The following is a 20,466-nucleotide window of genomic DNA, read 5'->3' on the forward strand; positions in this document are numbered from 1 at the left end:
TGGGGGGAGAACCTCTGGGGGAATATAGGATGGAAAAAGACCTGGGGGTCCTAGTAGATGACAGGCTCAGCAATGGCATGCAATGCCAAGCTGCTGCTAACAAAGCAAACAAAATATTGGCATGCATTAAAAAGGGGATTAATTCCAGAGATAAAATGATAATTCTCCCGCTCTACAAGACTCTGGTCTGGCCGCACCTAGAGTATGCTGTCCAGTTCTAGGCACCAGTCCTCAGGAAGGATGTACTGGAAATGGAGCGAGTATAAATAAGGGCAACAAAGCTAATAAAGGGTCTGGAGGATATTAGTTATGAGGAAAGGTTGCAAGCACTGAACTTATTCTCTCTGGAGAAGAGACGCTTGAGAGGGGATATGATTTCAATATACAAATACCATACTGGTGACCCCAGAATAGGGATAAAACTTTTTCGCAGAAGGGAGTTTAACAAGACTTGTGGCCACTCATTAAAATTAGAAGTAAAGAGGTTTAACCTTAAACTACATAAAGGGTTCTTTACTGTAAGAGCGGCAAGGATGTGGAATTTCCTTTCCACAGGCGGTGGTCTCAGCGGGGGGCATTAATAGTTTAAAGAAACTATTAGATAAGCACCTGAACGACCGCAACACACAGGGATATACAATGTAATACTGACATATAATCACACACATAGGTTGAACTTGATAGACTTGTGTCTTTTTTCACCCTCATCTACTATGTAACTATTTAACTATGTAAGTCACTGATAATGAAAACAAGAAAGACGCCGCTCCAGGTGAGTAGATCCAAGTGAAATTAATTAAATGGGTGGGACTCCTATCACAGGTGCACGCCTCTGCTCGCCAGCCATAAGGTATCCATGTGAAAAGAAGGGGCTGCACACCAAAATTACGAAAGTCCATTTATTGCATCATCCCAATAAAAGTGCATGACAGATACAGAGGTTGACACGTTTCACAAAGTTACATTTTGCTGACTCATAACCAAGCCACTTCTTTTCACATGGCACAAAACTCAGTTTGAGCGTATCTTCAGAGGGGAAAGTAGCGACATGTACCAGTCCTTCTTACCTCCCTTTGAATTAAGTTGTTGGTTTAGAAGACAAAAAAGACAAATGCTCTTCCTTTGGCAAAAGAAGTAAAATTTCAAATATAGAATAGTGGGAAATGTGATGGGTTCATCGTTCAAGAAGTCAGATGGGAGTCACCATGAAATGTTCAGAAAAGTAGCGTCTGATACTGCCCCCCAAATATCTTGTGTGTGCATTGTATGGATTCTGACCAAATCCTTTTGGGATAGGAGCACCCTAATCCCTCATTAAGTACCTCTCATTAGTGTCCACTTGTGTCATAGGTGGAGACCTTTAAATTCTCCCATTTAGAAGAGTGTAGCTCTCATGGTTCAGAGAAGCAGGATCTCACAAATCTATGGAAAGTGTAGGACCCACTAATTATGGGGTACTTTGTCGCAGTAAGTGGGCTTAGCACCATATAGCAATATGGTGTGACCAAATCCCCATATTTTTGAAAATGTCTTTTTGAGAATGTTTAGGTGTTTTTAAATTAGCCTTGCTGGAGGTAAATCTTTTTGCATGTGTGCGCTGTAATATTTCTCTTCTGCTACTGCACAAGTCGCGTGGGTTGAGGTCCATAGGCACATTGTGCCATTGATCGGGACTTGAGAGCCTTCTGATGTTGGCTGAGAGTGGAAGATCTTGTTTGTAGAGACTTGGCAGATCTAGAGGAGTGTCTCATAGATGCAGAGTGATATGATTTAGATTCAAGTTGTGTGATTCTCACTTTTACCTTTGTAGTACTAAACTGGATGTAACTAGAGCAGGGGTGCCCAAAAGCTGGCCCGCTGATGTGGCCCGCCACCTCCACCTTTGTGATGGTGGGTCGGCAAGCCAAGATCGCGGGTTCCCAACCCCCAGAGCATCGGTGTGAAGAATGGAGCCGACGCTAGAGGAAGCAGAGCCGATGCTTCCTGTATAGCGCCAGCTCCTATCACAGGCGGAGTGATACCAAATGCACTCCGTCTGTGACAGGAGCAATTCGGGAAGCATCGGTTTTGCTCTCTACTGCAGCCGCATGCTTCCTCCAGCACAGGCTCTTGTCACACTGATGCTCAGAGGTGGCGGGTTGGGAACCAGCCAGCAATACCCACCAACAGTACCCACCAGCAGTATCCCCAGCAGTACCCACCAGCAGTACCCGCCAGCAGTACCTGCCAGCAGTACCCCCCAGCCGTACCAGCCAGTAGTACCCCCCAGCAGTACCCCCCAGCAGTACCCCCCAGCAGGATCCACCAGCAGTACCAGCCAGCAGTACCCACCAGCAGTTCCAGCCCTGGAGGACAGCCAGTAGCAGCCACCAGCCATACCCGCCTGGGGGACAGCAGCAGCCAGCGATACCTGCAGGAATCTTGAGGAAAAAGTGAAGATTGAGGTCAGTTGAGGTGCAGGTAAACCGCAGTGCATCAGTGTGAAAGCAGCCTTAGACCCCTTTCATGCAATCGGTCCGATCGGGTCCGCCTGTCTGTTTTTCAGGCGGACCCAATTGGACCCTACATTCACATCTATAGAGCAGCAGATGTAAACGGCTTTGTGTCCTTTTACACCCACCTATCTCCAATCCGATCCACTTAATAGAACAGAAGGGGATCTGTCCCCTTCTGTCTGGGCAGAACGGATTGGATGACCCATAGAGTAGAGCGTGCTGTGTCTGTGTCCACTCTGCATATGCTGAGTGGACACAGACCTGTCATCTGCCCGCTTTACTCATTGTGGCCCACGTCCAATTATCAAGTCGCTAAAGTGGTCCTCGCTCTTCAAAAAGTTGGGCACCCCTGATCTAGAGTAAGCTCATCTAATCCATTTAATTCTTTCAGTGACTCTTCAGTTTTGTACTGCTTCAAGAGATTAAAGAGTCATCTTTAAGGTGCAGTCTTTGATAACTCTCATAGATAACAATAAATTGTTGTAGTAAAATTAGGCCAAAAATGTATTAAAATGATTAAAAACGCACACTCGCATAGATATAAGCCAAACAGGCATCACATTATACTGTAAGCATTCGATCAGCCGCTGTCTCCATGTCAAGCCGCTTCCGGTATTCATGGAGACAGTGGCTTAATTTTACTACACTATGAAAGTGTGGATTGCTGGAGTGCTTATAATGTGGCATATGTGAAGACCTGTGGAGACTGGGCGGCTGCATATTCCTGAGCGCTATATGGCCATACTTATAATAAATGGGAAAATTCAGAAAAAGAGGGTTCCCCTAATTTGGATTTTTCCGGCACTTGCATAATATTTATATGGAGTGAGAAAGTACACAATTATATGTAGAATAAAACAATGTGTATATTTATTTAGAAACTTTTCATATTAAAAACAATGCAAACATTTGTGAACAACGAAAACATATTATGTAATACACATGAATCAAAGAAAATTCTGTATCTGTCTGTTAATGGATAACACATTAGATGATGGGGTTCTTTTCAAGCCCATCTTTTCAAGCCCAAGTAGGGCTTGAAAAGAACCCCATCATCTAATGTGTTATCCATTAACAGACAGATACAGAATTTTCTTTGATTCATGTGTATTACATAATATGTTTTCGTTGTTCACAAATGTTTGCATTGTTTTTAATATGAAAAGTTTCTAAATAAATATAAACATTGTTTTATTCTACATATAATTGTGTACTTTCTCACTCCATATAAATATTATGCAAGTGCCGGAAAAATCCATAATTAGGGGAACCCTCTTTTTCTGAATAAGCCTCCTGGATGTGGCACGGCCCCTTTTCTTCTTTAACCTAGGAGAACCAGTCATCCTCTTGTATACTTATAATAAATGGTCATATACAGTATATTTCTGGTAACTGGTGGATGAAAATCGTTGACATTTCTCCATTTGCTGTTAAATCTTCTCAAACTGTGGTTTACATTCTTTGTTGGGACACTGACACTAAAGCCTTGTACACACGATCGGATTTTCCGCCGACAAAACCGCTGACTTTTCTCCGTAGGGAGTTGGCCCCAAAGTTTGGTGAGTGTCGATTCGTGCTTTTCAGTTCGTGCTTGTCAGTTCGTCTCTGAACGGCCTTTCGTCAACTAGCCATGTTGCGTTCTCGTCAGAGAGAACATGCTATCATTGGGCTTGGAGTTATTGCTTTTACCCAAGTTCATTCCAGTAACAGGAGGAGGAGGAGTTCTTGGACCAAGAATTGGTTGCTTAATCATGACCAATTCTCTCATATGTCTTTGCTGCAGGAGCTCCAGGAGAATAATCCTGATGATTTTAGGAATTATCTCTGGATGACGGACGCCTGCTTTCATCGTCTCTTGGCATTGCTGACCCCCTATATTAAGAAGCAGGACACATGCATGTGGCTTGCCATCTTCAGGACCTCAAGTTTACCACTGGGATCTCCCCCAGGCTCTGGGACTCATTATTCCAGAGACCTGTTCTGCCATTATTCAAGTCCTGCAGAAGGACTATATTCAGGTAAGTGTTTTAGTCTTTACCATCACATTCTATGTATTTAATGTTTGCTAATGTATTGTATTAATTTCTTGAGTCCATAATTACCATTATTGTAATATGCTGTGAATGTCCTCTTCATCCTCATGCATGCTGTAAGCTTCTAATGGTCCTTTTTTGTCCTTCATGCATATTTTCCTTAACTAACCTCCCCAGCATGCTATCCTGGGCCCATACACACCGAGCCTAGTAACTTAACAATGTATTTTGTCAGCTACATTTTTGTGCTTACCCTAAAGACCCCCTAAAATGTGTCCAAATGATATTGTTGTCCTCAAATTCAGGCAGAGTGCAAGAGGCCATTTTTTGGGGGCACAAACTCATTTGGAACCCCCCCAAATGCTAAGTCAACCGATACCAGTACTCTATCTGCTGACTTTGCAAAACCCATACATACTATACCTCTTTTGTGGTCATATTTCTTGATGAATTCACCAAAGCATGTAGTGCAAGGGCCTGCCTGATTACCTTCAAATTGTAAAGTAGAAAGTTTTTGTCTCATATTATCATGATAGGTCATTTATGAATGGCAAAATGCGCTTCAATTTGGACATATTTTTAGATTATGACACTTCTTACCTGTCCACTGGGCTGCCAATAGTGTAAGTAAGGAGGGGTTGACCAAAGTATCACACATTATTTATGCATTCAGCTCTCATGGAAGTGGAGAGGGTTACCTGTATAAATACAGGTAATATACCCATTACCTCCCCCCCACCATAACATTTTTCTAATGGGCTACTAGATGGGGTGATAAATCTGATAAGTTGCCCTTACACTTTTGTCTTTAAATACTCATTTCAATTTTATACTTATGTTGGCCAAAAATGTTTTTGTCAAATCTGCTTGCAATTTTATGTGCAGAAGTTGTAATTTCTTCTTTCTTTTTTGACTCCAGTTTCCTTCCAACCCACAGCAATGGCAGGATGTTGCAGGCCAGTTTCAGCACCAGTGGGATTTTCCCAACTGTGGTGGTGCTATTGATGGGAAACATGTGAGGATTGTCCCACCACCCAACTCGGGCTCATATCATTTTAATTACAAGGGCTTTTGCAGCATAGTGCTGCTAGTTGTTGTTTCTGCAACGTATGAGTTCCTTTTTTTGGGTGTTGGGATGAATGGCCGTAACTCAGATTGAGGTGTCATAATGCAGACGGAGTTCTACCATCGTCTCCAGAAAAATGGCACCTTAAATTTGCCACCTGCTCAGGACAATGTCGAGGGCCTCAATTTTGTTTTTGTAGCAGATGAGGCCTTTGCTCTGGGGGAACATTTTATGAAGCCCTTTCCTATGAGGAACCTCACCCCAGAGCAAATAATCTTTAACTACAGGCTCTCTCATGCCAGAAGGGTGGTTGAAAACACCTTTGCCATCATCTTCAGTCACTTCAGGCTGTTTTTAACCCCCATCAACCTGGCACAATATAAAATAAACTATGTTGTTTTGTGCTGTCGCATCCTCCACAATTTTTTACGGAGGAATGCTAGCAGCTACCTTTCTTCGCTGTCAGCTGATGTGGACCCCACAGTGTCAGGCCCAGCTGAAGAGGCTGCAGTTCGTCTGTCGGAGGGCAACATGACAGCTCTCGAAACTGCCCATGCTGGGTTGCCCTCCCAAAATGCCTGCGATATCAGCCCAAAATATATGGAATATTTTGTGGGTAGAGGGGCAATGGCTTGGCAGCAAAATGTAGCTGATCCAGAATCATAATTTTATTTTATCATAAACTACTATTTCATTTGAACTACTGTTCTCTGTGTTTATTATCTGTATAATAGGTTGTCAAATGGCCTTTTTTTCCATTTTAGACAATAGTGCAAACGTACCTTATTTTCTACATGTGGTGACAATCTCTTCTTCAGCTATTATGTTGTGCTGTGGGTCTGCTACACACATACAATGTTTTTGTTCTTAATGTATCTAATGCATTAATTTCAAAAACATTATGCTTTTTCAACTCCTTTAATTTCTTTGAGGCAATAAAATTGCCTGAGTTGGGCACATTTTTTAGCACATTGTCGCTGTAACTACACCAACTTAACAAATACACCGGTATTGAGCATTGAAATAATAAGCCACACATTGTTTAGTAAAAAACATTTTACTCCAAGCACATTCACATGTGCGTTTTAAGGTTTTATAACAAACAAACATCTTGGTGAATAAACATGTATGTTTACCATCATTGTGGCTTTTTTGGGGGATAAACAGGCATGTTTGAAAACATAACATATACATCCCCAACTCAGGAACTTACAAAGTTTGCGTTTGTTAAAGTGAAGGCCATATGAGACATTAGTATCCCAAGACTATGTTGATGTTGCCTTCCTCAGATAGGGTGATCTCACCCCTCTAAAACACAAAAATTGAAGCCATGTCCCCGTAGAGGCATAACTGTTAAATGTCCCTTATGATCCCCTGCCTAAAATGTGTGTAGGTACAAACAGGTTAGTTTGTAAAGCCCCAAAACACACAGTGTGTCAACATGTGCTATCTCCCATCACAGGGTATAAATGGACTCGTTTTGTGGGTGCAACCCCTTCCTCATAACTAAAGTAGGTAAGAGGAAGAGGTTGCACCCCCAAAATGCGTTCAATGATACCCCATGATGGGAGCTAGCACATGTTGACCCACTGTGTGTTTTGTGGCTTTAGCAAACTAGATGTAGGGAAAGACACACATTTTAGGCATGGGATCATGAGGGAAATAAGAATATTTTGTCACCATTTGTGGGCAGCTTCAAAGTTTGGCTTTGCGATTCTTAAAAACACATAAAGATTACAATTAACATTACTTAGGGCAGTGTTTCCCAACTATCCTTCTCCAGATGCATTCCCAGGTCATGTTTTTTCGGACACTAAAGCCTAGGTTCACATTGGAGCGAGTTGTCATGCGATTTGAGAGATTAAATCACATGACAAGTCACAGCCTATTGGAGGCAATGACACTATTCCAATCGGTGCGACACAGAATTAGCGGCGCTGCACCAATTTGCAAAAGTAGTTCCTGCACTACTTTTGCCGGTTTCAGGTGTGACTTCAATAGACATCTGGGCATGAAGCCACACAAATGTCTAACAAGTAGCACCTGAAATTGCGCTGACCTTGCTACTTAGAAATCGCGCGACCTCAAGTGAAGTATTTCAAAGTAGCATCAATCTGAACCAGGGCTTACATTGATTTTTGCATTTGCCACATAAGGCTTTGTTGCCCAAACCGATTTGCATCCTAAATAAACAAAGTACGTATTTGTACTTTCCTGAACACAAAATACAGCATTCCTAAAGAAGCAAGGACAGACACAAAGTTGGTTCCTACTTTTTTAGATGTAACTTGGCTAACAGCCACATTTCTTATAAACATTTCTTAGAAAACTACATAAATTACAGGTAAACGTGTAATTAAAACTGGTGAAGGTATTCAAGTTTTTGGGAGAGATAGTAATATTCAAAATACGGTACAATGTGTGAAAGCACACCTTCAAGCTTTTTGTACATGGCAATTCTTTTGGAGAAGCTACACCACCATATTCAACAATGTGCAGTGTCCAATTTGGTGCTGTAGCTGGGGGAGCAAACCACCCTGAGAAGTGAGCAAAGTTAAAATATGAGCTGGCAACTCGATGATTCCTCTTTTTCTCACCAAAAATGTAAATAGGAAACAAGCTGATGTGTTTCATCTAAAGCATATTTAATCAACTGAGGAAGGCTGCAAACGCTGAAACGCATTGGTGTGATCCTGTTTAACATAATGTAGGCAAAAAAAAGATCATGACAAGTCATTGAGTTGCAGGTTTATATGTCAATCTTTTGCTAAAGTGAAATCGTACATTCAAATATAACAGTTGCAACTATTAAAAAAAGTGCAAAGGTTGGTCAATTTTAAACTGTACAAACACATGTACAACAGTACGAAAAAAATAAAACATGTTTGGTTTTTAAATTTTAGCTAAGATATTGATGATGTTGATAACTCTGTTTTGGAGAGCATGCATGTTTTCTTTCATTTTCTACAAATTCCCTATTGCAAACCAAGAGCTCACTGAAAAGTATTTGTGCACTTGCACTGCTGAAGTGAGTTTGGTCCTCCACAACATCCACATCACCTAAAAAAATATAAAACACACCATCTATCAGAAATATGCAGGCATGCATCTATTACTTGAAGCTGTGGTCTCAGACACTGACCTGTGGTCGACACAGTTTCAAGAACTTCACACAGTACTTCCTGCACATCAGCATCAACATCTTCTTTAGGATGTGTGGTGAGTTGACTTTCTGGATCTTCAGGAGGTGCTGGGTTACTGGTGTCCACACACAGCTCAGATGTTCCTCTTCATTTCTCCCCTATGTGAATACAAAAAAGGTATACTTAGCAGACAGACATGTTAGGCTAGAAATAGTAATATGAAACATTGTTTGGAAGTGTATTTCAATTGTCTGTTTTGGCAGGGATCCAAACTGAATACATGATTTTTTCCCTTTCCAAAGCAGGAATACTTATCTGTTTTGTGCAAGTTTCACACATGGAGATACCCCTAGTATCCACTGGAGCATCTGTGTGGGACACTATAACAAGGGTGTTATGGTGTCCCACACTGGTGCTCCTGCGTCCAGCTGCTGAGTGTCCTCTACTGACACTGAATCAAGTTGACATTTCATTAGTTACGAACACATCTAGACTACAATCGAATGAACTTATGTCACATCAAAATAGGCCATAACAAATGCATTTAACGTGCATCTACCAATAACGAAGTATTAGTGGTTGATCAAAACAATGTTTCATGTCCCGCAAAAGATTTCTGTGTCCACGAAAATAAAACTTGGCATTTAAAACTGTAGAACAGTAAAGAAAAGAACATGGACCAGCACGAAAGTAATAATAGGAACACAGGACAAATACTTACTTTTTCGCAGCACTTTCCTGATCTTTCTATACTGATCTTCCTCTCTCAAATTAAAGTCTGACCAGTTTTTTCTCAACTGATCCTTGTTTCGTCTTTCCCCCAAATTTATGTGCAGACTTCTCACAACTTTATCCATGATCTTGGCCTTTCTGGCATTTGGGGTTCTGTAAGGTCCATGTTTCCCATCATAGTCTGTCCTCACAAAGATGTCCACCATCCCCACTATTTCTTCAAATGACATATTTGTGGCCTTATAGCTCCTCCTGGATCTGGAAGTGGCTTTCTCTGGATTTTCATCATTGCTGCTCTCACCACATACCTGCTGTCTCGCCGCCATTTGCTCTCCCACTGCCCCAAAAGAGAAGAGGCAGGGAATACACTAAAAAGGACACGCATGCGCAGTGTATATAAAGCCATGAGGTGCGATCGATGTAACGGCCGTAGGAACGATCTGGGACTGGAGGACGAATGATAGCCATCGCCAGCACACAAAAGGAGCCATAAGACAAAGGTACAATTGTAAATTGGGCCATCGGTGGTTAGTGGCTTATACTGCTTAGATTGAGGATTATATTGGGACCAGATTATGAGTTAAGCCTGACATTTGCCTTGTGTTCTGTCTTGCAGGCATCAGAGAAAAAAATTGGAAATGGTGGATAAATTCACTGCACCCGACTTTTTGCCTCAATTTATCGACCAATACCGGGAGCTTCTCTGTCTGTGTAAGGTGAAAAGTAGGGATTACTCTAATAAAATCAGGAGGAAGGCAGCGATGGAGAAACTTCTGGAATTGGAGAAGCCTCTGTACCCCAGGGCAGACATCAATTTTGTTAAGAGCAAAATTGGGAACCTGAGGAGTACGTTTAATAGGGAGCACAAGAAGGTCCATGAATCACAGAGATCGGGAGCATCAGCAGATGACATATATGTCCCCAGGCTGTGGAACTACAACAGCCTGCGTTTTTTGTCCATCCAAACCCAACCCAGGCCATCACTCTCAACACTCCCTTCCACTTCGAATGAGGCCACAGCTCCTGAGGTCCACCCTGGTCCTTTGACACAGGATGAAGATGTGGAGGAGCCCAGCTTGACCCAGGTATAGCATTGTTGAACATATTTGTATCCAAAAATAGAATGATGATAACTAGACGTTATTGTTCCTAAATTTCTGCCTGAACAAAGTGGTTTTCATATCAATAGACAGTAGTGGCCAAAAATTATTTGGACAAGAAGGAAAAATGCTGGGGTCAGAATGATAGACTTTTCTATTTCTCCACATTCAATTTGCAAAAGTCATGAGCTCAAAATTGTTTGTGATTGATGACAAAAAAAAATACTAATTATGTCCCATTTTCATACACAGGAAAGTGGCAGTTTGGAGGAGCCAGTGGCCAGTAGATTTCCAGATCCCTCCCCTACGCCCTCCTGTTAAAAGGGCCAGGAAGAGCAGGAACCTAGACGAGGCCACAGCTGCCTTCCTCAGCAACGCAACAACAGCAATTAGTACAGCCCCAGATGCAGCTGAGGCATTTGGCTGTGTGACAGCTACTAAGTTGAGGGATGTGAATGTGGAGCAAAGTAGGATGTGCGAGGAACTAATCCTCCAGCTCCTCAACAAGGAGGGGAGGGGAGAAATTACATGAAAAACCCATATCTCTGATTTAGATGCCCCACCTCCACAGCCACCACAGCAACCCCACCCACCACAGCATGCCAGACGTTGGCAGTTCCAGCCCCAAGACACCCAACAAGCCCGCTGGGCTGGGGATTTTCATCCATACAATTTTGAATTTTTTTTATTTTTTTATTATGATTTTAGTTGTTATACTTTATTTCTTTTTGTATGCAGAGAATGCACTTTTTGGTTAAAGTTATTGAATTTTGATTTGGATGGCAGAGAACATGTCTAGTTTATTTTAGTTTATTTTTGGAATATAATGCACAAGAAAAAAAATGGCCTCAGCCGATGTGGAATGGAGCGTTGACAGCGATGGCCTTGGTTCGGTTTGTTCTGTCAAAAACCACAGGCTGTTGTAATAGCACAGCCTGGGGACATACCGGTCATCTGCTGCTGCTCTCGATCTCTCTGAGTCCAGGACATTCTTGTGCTCCCTATAAATGTACTCCTCAGGTTCCCAATTTTGCTCTTACATAATACAGGTCTGCCCTGGGGTACAAAGGCTTCACCAATTCCAACAGTTTCTCCATCGCTGCTTTCCTTTTGATTTTTATAGGACCTTCTTGTGATCCCTATTAAATTAAAAAAAAATAAATGTGAAAAATACTTGGCTATGTGTTTTACTTAAAATGACAGTTTGGGATTAGGTAGGTACATTTTAAGACGTAAAATTAACAAGGGACATCAACATTGTATCTTTGATCTTCAAAACTAGGGGATAATGGTGTTGTGGTAACTTGACAAAAAAAAAAAAAATCTCTTCTTGATATCACTAGAAAAAAAAAGCTTTTTAAATACGTTTGGCAGAACTCCGTCAGTATCACCAGCAAGGCAGATTCATTATTATCCCATTGAAAAGAAGAGAATGTGCGCTACATTTCTAGATTTCATAATTTGCCACGTCACGAATGTGAATTCTCCATTACGAACGCTAGTTTACAAGACCGACCGCTTCCGGCTTGTCCTTCCGAGCATGCGTGTTTGTACTTTGGACTTTTGTCCAACGGCTTGTGTACACACGCTCGTGAAATCCGACAACAACATTTGTCCGTGGAAAATATTAAAGCCTGCCATCCAACATTTGTCCACGAAAAATCTGACAATTGTCCGATGGAGCATACAAACGGTCGGATTTTCCACCAACAGCCTGTCATCACACATTTCCCATCGGAAAAGATCCAATTGTGTGTACGCGACCTAAGACCCCTTTCACACTGGGCCGGTTTTCAGGCGCTTTAGCCTCTGCTAAGTGCCTGAAAACCACCTCCCATTCATTCCAGCGTGACTTTTACAAAACTCGGGCAGTGCGCTTGCGGGATGTTCCGAAAAGTCCTGCAAGCAGCATCTTTGGGGCGGGTTGGGAGCGCTGTATTTAGCACTCCCAAAACACCTTGCCCATTGGAATGAATGGGCAGCACTTTCAAAGTGCCTGAAAAACACTTTTGAAGTGTCGCAAAACGGGAGTTTTTAACCCGTTTTTGGAGTTAAAAGCGCCCTGCTAGCGGCTGAAAAGTGACGCTTAAACAGCGCTAAGGCTCAGCTAAAACGAGCGGAGCTTTTACTGTGAAAGCACTTTTACTTTGTTATTTGCATTCATGTATTAGTGGCTCATGTGGCCACTTCTTCATATGGACACTTGAGAGGCCTTTTTGAGAGGACTATTATTTTTAGGACACATTTGTATTTATTTATACAACAAAGGGAGGAAAAAAATGGGACTTTATATGAGGCAAGTCACTGAATGCATACCTTATTCAGTTAACTTATAAAAATTATTTAATAACAAATCACATCATAGAAGGTGTCAATCTAATACAGGACACAATATAATGTAAAACATTCGGTGTAACTCGAAGCACGTTTCATGGCCCATGCCAATCATCAGGAGAAAAATGCTCTGAAATAAAGTCAGTAATATCTATAAGTATAGGATATCCTTTAAACGGAGATCAATCTCTCAAAATAAAGGTGTGTAACTTACAGTACGGCCAAATGGTGTCGCCCAACCTTAAATCCAAGGGAAGAAGAGGGACAAGGATGATCATCTCCCCCGGGGCTGAGGTGAGGAATCCCATCCAGACCAGAGACAGCAGCTAGGTGAAGACCAAGTGACCATGTCACGACCATGTGATTCTGGTGTGTGCTTAACAGTCCACACTGCTCTGCAAGGGTAGGAAAATGAAACCGTGTGAAATAAATGTGTTGATGTAATGAAATGAAGTGTATGAACTAATAAAAAAAAATAAAAAAACTACAACCAAGAAACATACCCGCTAAAAATAAAAATAAAACCAAACCAACAGTGGATGGTGGACTGTGTAATGTGAAAAATAAAAATGAACCCAAAGAGATGTTGTGATGAATATGAATCAAACTAAATTACCAAGTGTGTGGGTCTGTGGCTGGAGACATGCCTGCTGTCCTGCTTGTGTAAATGGTTCATGTGAAATGGTCAGCTGGCCAGCCTGACCAGCTTATATCCCCAGCAATGGGTAGGTCCCCACCAGCACCATGAGCCCCAATTTATTTATATAGCAATGCACTTCTTTTTTACATATCTATTGTAGATTTGGTATCACAAATCCAACAGTGCTGGCAGCTTGCTCACAGTTACAACTAAGCACAGAGTTTCTTCCCTTATAAACAAACAATGCATGTGTAACATCAGCAGTTTGTAATACAGTGGTCAGTAGCTTATAATGCAGAGTTCAGATGTCAGTAGTTTGTAATACAGAGTTCAGTGGTTAGTAGATTCTAAAGCAGAGTTCAGGGGTCAGGAGTAAGTAATGAAGATTTCAGAAGTAGTATGGAAAGCAGAGTTTGGGGTCAGGAGTAAATAATGCAGAGTTCAGAGGTTAGTAAAGCAGAGGTCAGGAGCAAGTAACGCAGACTTCAGAGGTCAGTGGTAAGTAATTCACAGTGCAGAGATCAGAAGTAACACAGTTCACATGCAAAAATACCACCTTCCCAGGTAGGAGGTTCGAACTAATGTGTAATTTGATCAGAAATTTGCTGTATTGCATAGTCATTCACATAGGTGAGGGCACAAACATCTGGGCACCCTCTTTACTTAAAGGAGGCTTCCAGATTCTGATAGTCCCCCATTCCCCTTCCACTGGGTCAGGGATGTAGGAAAGAGGCTCTTGTACCCATCAACATGGTAGGGCATTAGGACTGGTATGAAGCAGGGAAGATGGGGATGCATGTTTGCTGCTCTTCCCCTTCCTGGCCTGCCTTGACTAGGGTCTTGTATGGATATATAGCGGGAACCTCACTTTCTTTCTTTTTTTTTGGTGCAGGTCCCACTTCAATATCCATAGGGTTTTATATGGATGTTTAGGGTAACCCATACGTTAACCTCCCTGGTGGTTTTACCGAGTGTGGCTCAGGGGGTTAAATTTCAGCAACCTTAGCGGTAACCCCGAGCCACATTCCGGATTGCATCTCAGGATCCTGGTGCAGTGTACTTACCTTATCCCCAGGATCCTGCGATGTCCCCCCGCTGTGTCCGTGGGCTCTGTCCTCCACCCGAAGCCTCTCTGTGCCGGAGCGTTGCGACGCACGGGGCGGAGCCCGGCGGCAAATTCAAAAAATGAAAAATCATAATACATACAGTACACTCTAATCTTATAGATTACATTACTGTATGAAATTATTTCACATCCCTTTTGTCCCCAGTGCTTTGTCCAATGCCCTGCATGCAGTTTTATATGATATAGACTGTTCTTTCTGCCTGGAAACTTGAGATTGTCCATAGCAACCAAAAAGTGTCCCTTTACGTCAAAAGTGGTTTTAGATCAGCTAGAAAACAGCGATAGTAAATTAGAACACTTGCAGAATTGAGCGATAGTGAATGGTGGGGAAATTCATATTATTTTTTATAATTATTTATATTTATTTATTATATTATAATTTATGATTTTGTGTTTCAAACTTCATCATACCCGGGATATCTACTAGACTCTTGGTGGACAGATTTAAGTGTGTTATTGCTAAGAATTATAGGCCTACAATATAAAATGCCAAATTTCTATGCAAAATAATTGTACCGCTTTGAGACGCAAAAATCTGACAAAATCATACCGCCAGGGAGGCTACTGATAGTTTTGTGTAGATTTTAAGAGGGGGGAGGATTCCCGAGTCCTCATGTCAGCAGTAAGATGTCATCTACATATTTTTTCTTTCACAAAATGTCAATTTTGTTGCAATACATCCTGCGCATCCTACAGGTGAGATTCTTCACAGGCAAGTTTGCATCATGCTTTATTGGGGTTTTTGCCTTCCTCTAGATCAGGAGTCTCCAAACTTTCTAAACAAAGGGCCAGTTTACTGTCCTACGGGGGCCAGACTAGAAAATATCCCAACGTCAGTGGGAATAAACAATGCCTCATCGTTGGTGTCAGTGGGAAAATACGGCCCCATCATTGGTGTCAGTGGGAGGAATTGTGCCCCATCGTTCGTTGGTGTCATTGGGAGGAATTGTGCCCCATCATTGGTATAATTGGGCCCCATTGTTGGTGTTATTGAGAGGAATTGTGCCCCATCTCTGGTGTCACTGGGAGGAATTGTGCCTCATCATTGGTGTCAGTGGGGGAATATTGCCCCATTGTTCATATTGGTGGATTAAAGTAGTGCCCCCAAGGGCCAGATAAAAGCAAGCAAAGGGCCCGCATTTGCCCCCCCCCGGCCACAGTTTGGAAAACGCTGCTCTAGCTCAACCATGAGTATAGAATTGTGCATATGGAGGTTTTCTTTTTTTTCTGTTGGGTTAACTAAAAGAACTTGTGTCTTGTTTCAACCTAACTAGGTATAGTAACTATGTATAGGGCATTCCCTAAACACGTTACTCTAATGCCACGTACACACGAGCGGACTTTCCGGCATACTTGGTCCGGCGGACAATCCGACCGTGTGTAGGCTCCGGCTTTTTCCCAAAAGCCAGCCGAACCTAGATTTGAAACATGTTTTAAATCTTTCCGTTGGACTTAGTTTCTGGCGGAAAGTCCGCTCGTCCTGCTGGTCCGACGGAAAGCCCGCTCGTCTGTATGCTGGTCCAACGGACCAGATATGACGCAAGGGCAGGGTATTGCATTTCGCGCTCGCTGCAATAGGAAAAACAAATTTTCCTATTGCGGCGAGCGCGGGGCATACCAGGCCCTTAGGTCTGGTATGGATTATAAAGGGAAACCCCTCGCCGAAAAAACGGCGTGGTGTCCCCCCTAAAATCCATACCAGACCCCAATCCGAGCACACAGCCCAGCTGGTCAGGAAAGGGGGTGGGGACGAGCGAGCGCCAGAGAGCAGTCCAGCCGGAGAGAGCTTCGTGTCAACATCTGGAGAAGAGGGAAGAAGACAAGAAGCCCAGAAGTCCGGACCTCCGCTGGCAAAAGAGCGGCCTGAAGACAGCGGAGGAGCCGGCCGAAGAACTGGAACACCCGGAGAAGAGGCCGGAGAGAGCGGAGAAGAACCAACCAGACGCCGGGAGAAGAGGAACCGGAGGGACCCCCGAAACCGGAAGAAGACCCCCGAAGCCGGAGGAAGACCCCCCCGGAGCTGTTTAATAAATTATTTTAAAAACCCGTTTAGTGTGTTTTATTATTGACACTTTTTCCCTAGGTGAATGGGTAGGGGTACCATGTACCCCATACTCATTCACATAGGGTGGGGGGCCGGAATCTGGGGGCCCTCTTATTATAGGGGGCTCTCGAATTCCGATAAGCTCCCCGCCTGCAGACCCCGACAACCAGCGGCCAGGGTTGTCGGGAAGAGGCCCTTGTCCTCATCAACATGGGGACAAGGTGCTTTGGGGTGGGGGGCCCCGCAGGGTGCCCCCTCCCCCAAAGCACCCACCCCCCATGATGAGGGCACGCGGCCTGGTACGGTTCAGGAGGGGGGGCGCTCGCTTGTCCCCACCCCCTTTCCTGACTGGCCGGGCTGCGTGCTCGGATCGGGGTCTGGTATGGATTTTAGGGGGGACCCACGCCATTTTTTCGGCATAGGGGTTTCCCTTTATAATCCATACCAAACCTAAGGGCCTGGTATGACCCGCGACGGGGCTTGCAACGTGTCAATCTTGCCGATAAAAGCGGCAAGATTGACTTCCTTTTCTAGACCCGTCGTACCTGAGTCACGTTCAAAATGAACGGACTTGTCCGTGTGTGGGCAAGTCCGTTCATTCTGAAAGTCCGCCGTAACTCCGGCAAAAGTCCATCGGAAAGACGGGCGGACCTAGCCCGCCGGAAAGTCCAATCGTGTTTGGGCAAGTCCGTCCGTTTTTAAGTCCGGCGCATCTGGCGGACAAAGTCCGTCGGAAAGTCTGCCGGACCAAGTATGCCAGAAAGTCCGATCGTGTGTACGCGGCATAAGGAACTTTGCATTTGATTTTTGCATTGATATATGTAGCCCAGGGCAGTGACCAGCTCTCCATGCCATTTGTCTTAAAATCCCTTGCATATTAGCCTTGAAAAAGGTCAGAATTGATTTAAAAAGATCTGACCCCCATTGAATTCAATTAAGCTCAGATTAACATTCGAACTTAGGAGTAGTTTGGCAAAAGTCTCACAAACTCAACCCAGATATATCTGGCTCATCAACACAACCAAGTAGTGCAGAGTGTCTCCTGTATCCAGCTGTCAGTTTCCCATGTATGCCAACATTTACATCCCCTTGCTGGGGGTGATATTTCCCCCCCCCACCTCCCATCTGCTTCCCTCCATAAGCAGAGCAGCTCAGGGATGCGGTGGAGAGATATAGTTACCAGATCTTGTTCTCTGATCTTTGTCAGCCCTCCTCATGTGTGATGCACGCTCCTGTAATGAAGGCGACAGGAGCACATCAGACAGAGGACTGGCATGGCGGGGACACAATCTATCCCTCTGCCCACAATCTTTATCGTCAGGGATGAACCAATGGTTTGGACCCATTGCCCAAACCTTTGCTCTTTCGGTTCCCAAGCAATAATTACAAGCAGTATTTCTATATATGACATCTTCCTCTGGCATCCGCTGCATCCCTAGCAATCACCATAGTCTCCTTCACATTGCTATACATGGCCTGAAATCACCAGACCACATAAGTAAAGGGGCAGAGATAGTAGTGACATCACTGTCAAAATATGGTCACTGGCTAGTGGTGTGCTAATCCTATGGGAATGCCTGGTATCCTGGGGGAGTGTATCACAAACTATCACCAAGCTAGGGTGATGTTACTTTAATAAGGGTTAACAAAGAACTAAGGTTTTTGCAGTACACTGAAGAACACTGGAAAACTATATTGTCTCATCAAGATTTGATAAAGCCCAGCTTGACCAAAATCTTTTCTTCCATCTTGGACAGAGAGTAGAAATGTTACAGCCTGTGAGGTTTTTATTGCAATTTGTGTTCACTTCTGGTCAGGATAGGAAATTCTAAGTGATTTCTTGGGGGTTTTTTTGTTTAAAAATACCAATGTCATACTTACCTGCCCTGTGAAGTGGTTTTGCACAAAGCAGCCCAGATCCTCCTCTTCTCGGGTCCCCCGCTGGCGCTCCTGGCTCCTTCCCCCACAACAAGCAGCTTGTTATGGGGGCACCCAAGGCGCTGCTCTGTGTGTCCATTCAGACAGAGAGCTGCAGCGCAGCCACACCCTTCTCTCTCCTCATTGACTCACTGAGTTTGATTGCTAGCAGCGGGAGCCAATGCCAGCCGAGGCTCTTGTGCAACATCGCTGGATCAAGATGGGGCTCAGGTAAGTATTAGGGGAAAGACTGCACACTGAAGGTTTTTTTTTTTGTTATCTTAATGCATAAAATGCATTAAGATAAAGAACCTTCTGCCTTCAGAACAAATTTAACCCCCTGACGTAATGCAAATATGCAGCCTTCGGCTTGAAGGGGTTATACATGGGTGATGCATGCGGCTGTTATTACAAGCAACGGGAGGGGACATCCTCCCCCTTCCATGGCTCGTTCAGGCTCTCCCATCCCACCGGGAGGCTGAAGCTACACGCCAGCATGTCCGCTGGCTGGAGAACCGAACAAAGCCGGCATTGACTTTGATCGGGTCTCGGATCTAGTAACCCGGAAGCGATGCATGACATCACGTCCTGTTTACTGGGGCCTTAAAGGCGCCAAATTTGATAAAAATGACAGTATTCAGTACAAAGTACAAAGGAGGGATTTGGGGTCTTATAGACCGCAGATCCCACCATAAAGAGTACCTGTCACTGCCTATTACTGTCACAAGGGATGTTTACAGGCAAAAGAAACAAAAGAGATCTTTAGTATAAAACAGCACATATTACACAAATTAACACTTGTTAGGCACACATTTAAATCCTTTATTACCGCTATAGACACCATATATAGGGCAAATTACCCCCCATTATTTAAAAGACTCAAGGAGGATCTTCGTTGTTGGGCAGACTATTCCCTTTCATGGTTTGGCAGAGTCAATTCAATAAAAATGATGTTACTACCTAGACTCCTTTACTACTTTAGAACTTTACCGGTGACAGTCCCGAGGGGAGACATACAACGTCTATAGGCTGAGGTTCTGCGGTTCGTATGGGGTAATAAAAGACCTCGGATATAAAAGCAAACACTTTACAAACCTAAACCTATGGGGGGACTTGGTCTCCCCAATTTGCAGGCATGTTACCAATCAGCTCAGATAGCCCAGCTAGCTTACATCACAGCTAACGGCTCAGTCCCTCTTTGGGTCTCCATAGAAGCACTTGCTTGTCATCCGTTTGCTATAGGATCCTTAATGTGGCTTCCTAGCCGTCGACGCCCACCTATACTATGCCCCACCCTATAGCATTCTTTAGCAATTTGGTATAGGACACGCAACCGCAGTCCTTTATTGTCCTCTCATACACCACTGGCTCCCATTTTCTGTAACCCGGAGTTTCCACCTGGTCTAACTCCGCTAGTGTTCCAGTGGTGGCTCAATAAAGGGTTGCTGAAAATCAGAGATCTTCTGAACGGGGATCAATTGCATACTATACAATATTTTAAAGACAAGTTTCTAATGCCCCCTAACGAAATATTTCGATACAACCAAATTTCATTGTTTGCCAGATCTAAACTTAACCAGGTGGTGGGCCCCCTTACGCTTACGACATTCTAATTAACATGTTAGCCCAGAGGCTTCCAGAGGGGTTGGATTTCTGCGATATATACTTTCCTCACCAAGCCAAATTCAAAACTTGCTTATATGGACCAGTGGGAAAGAGATTTGAATCTAACTTTTGATCTTACTGAGTGGCAAGATATTGCTTATCAGTTATCCAAGATCTCCATTATTACTACTCTTATAGAGGCTAACTATAAAACGCTCCTACATTGGTATC

This window comes from Aquarana catesbeiana, linkage group LG05 (assembly GCF_042186555.1).
Source record: "Aquarana catesbeiana isolate 2022-GZ linkage group LG05, ASM4218655v1, whole genome shotgun sequence".
Taxonomy (NCBI): domain Eukaryota; kingdom Metazoa; phylum Chordata; class Amphibia; order Anura; family Ranidae; genus Aquarana; species Aquarana catesbeiana.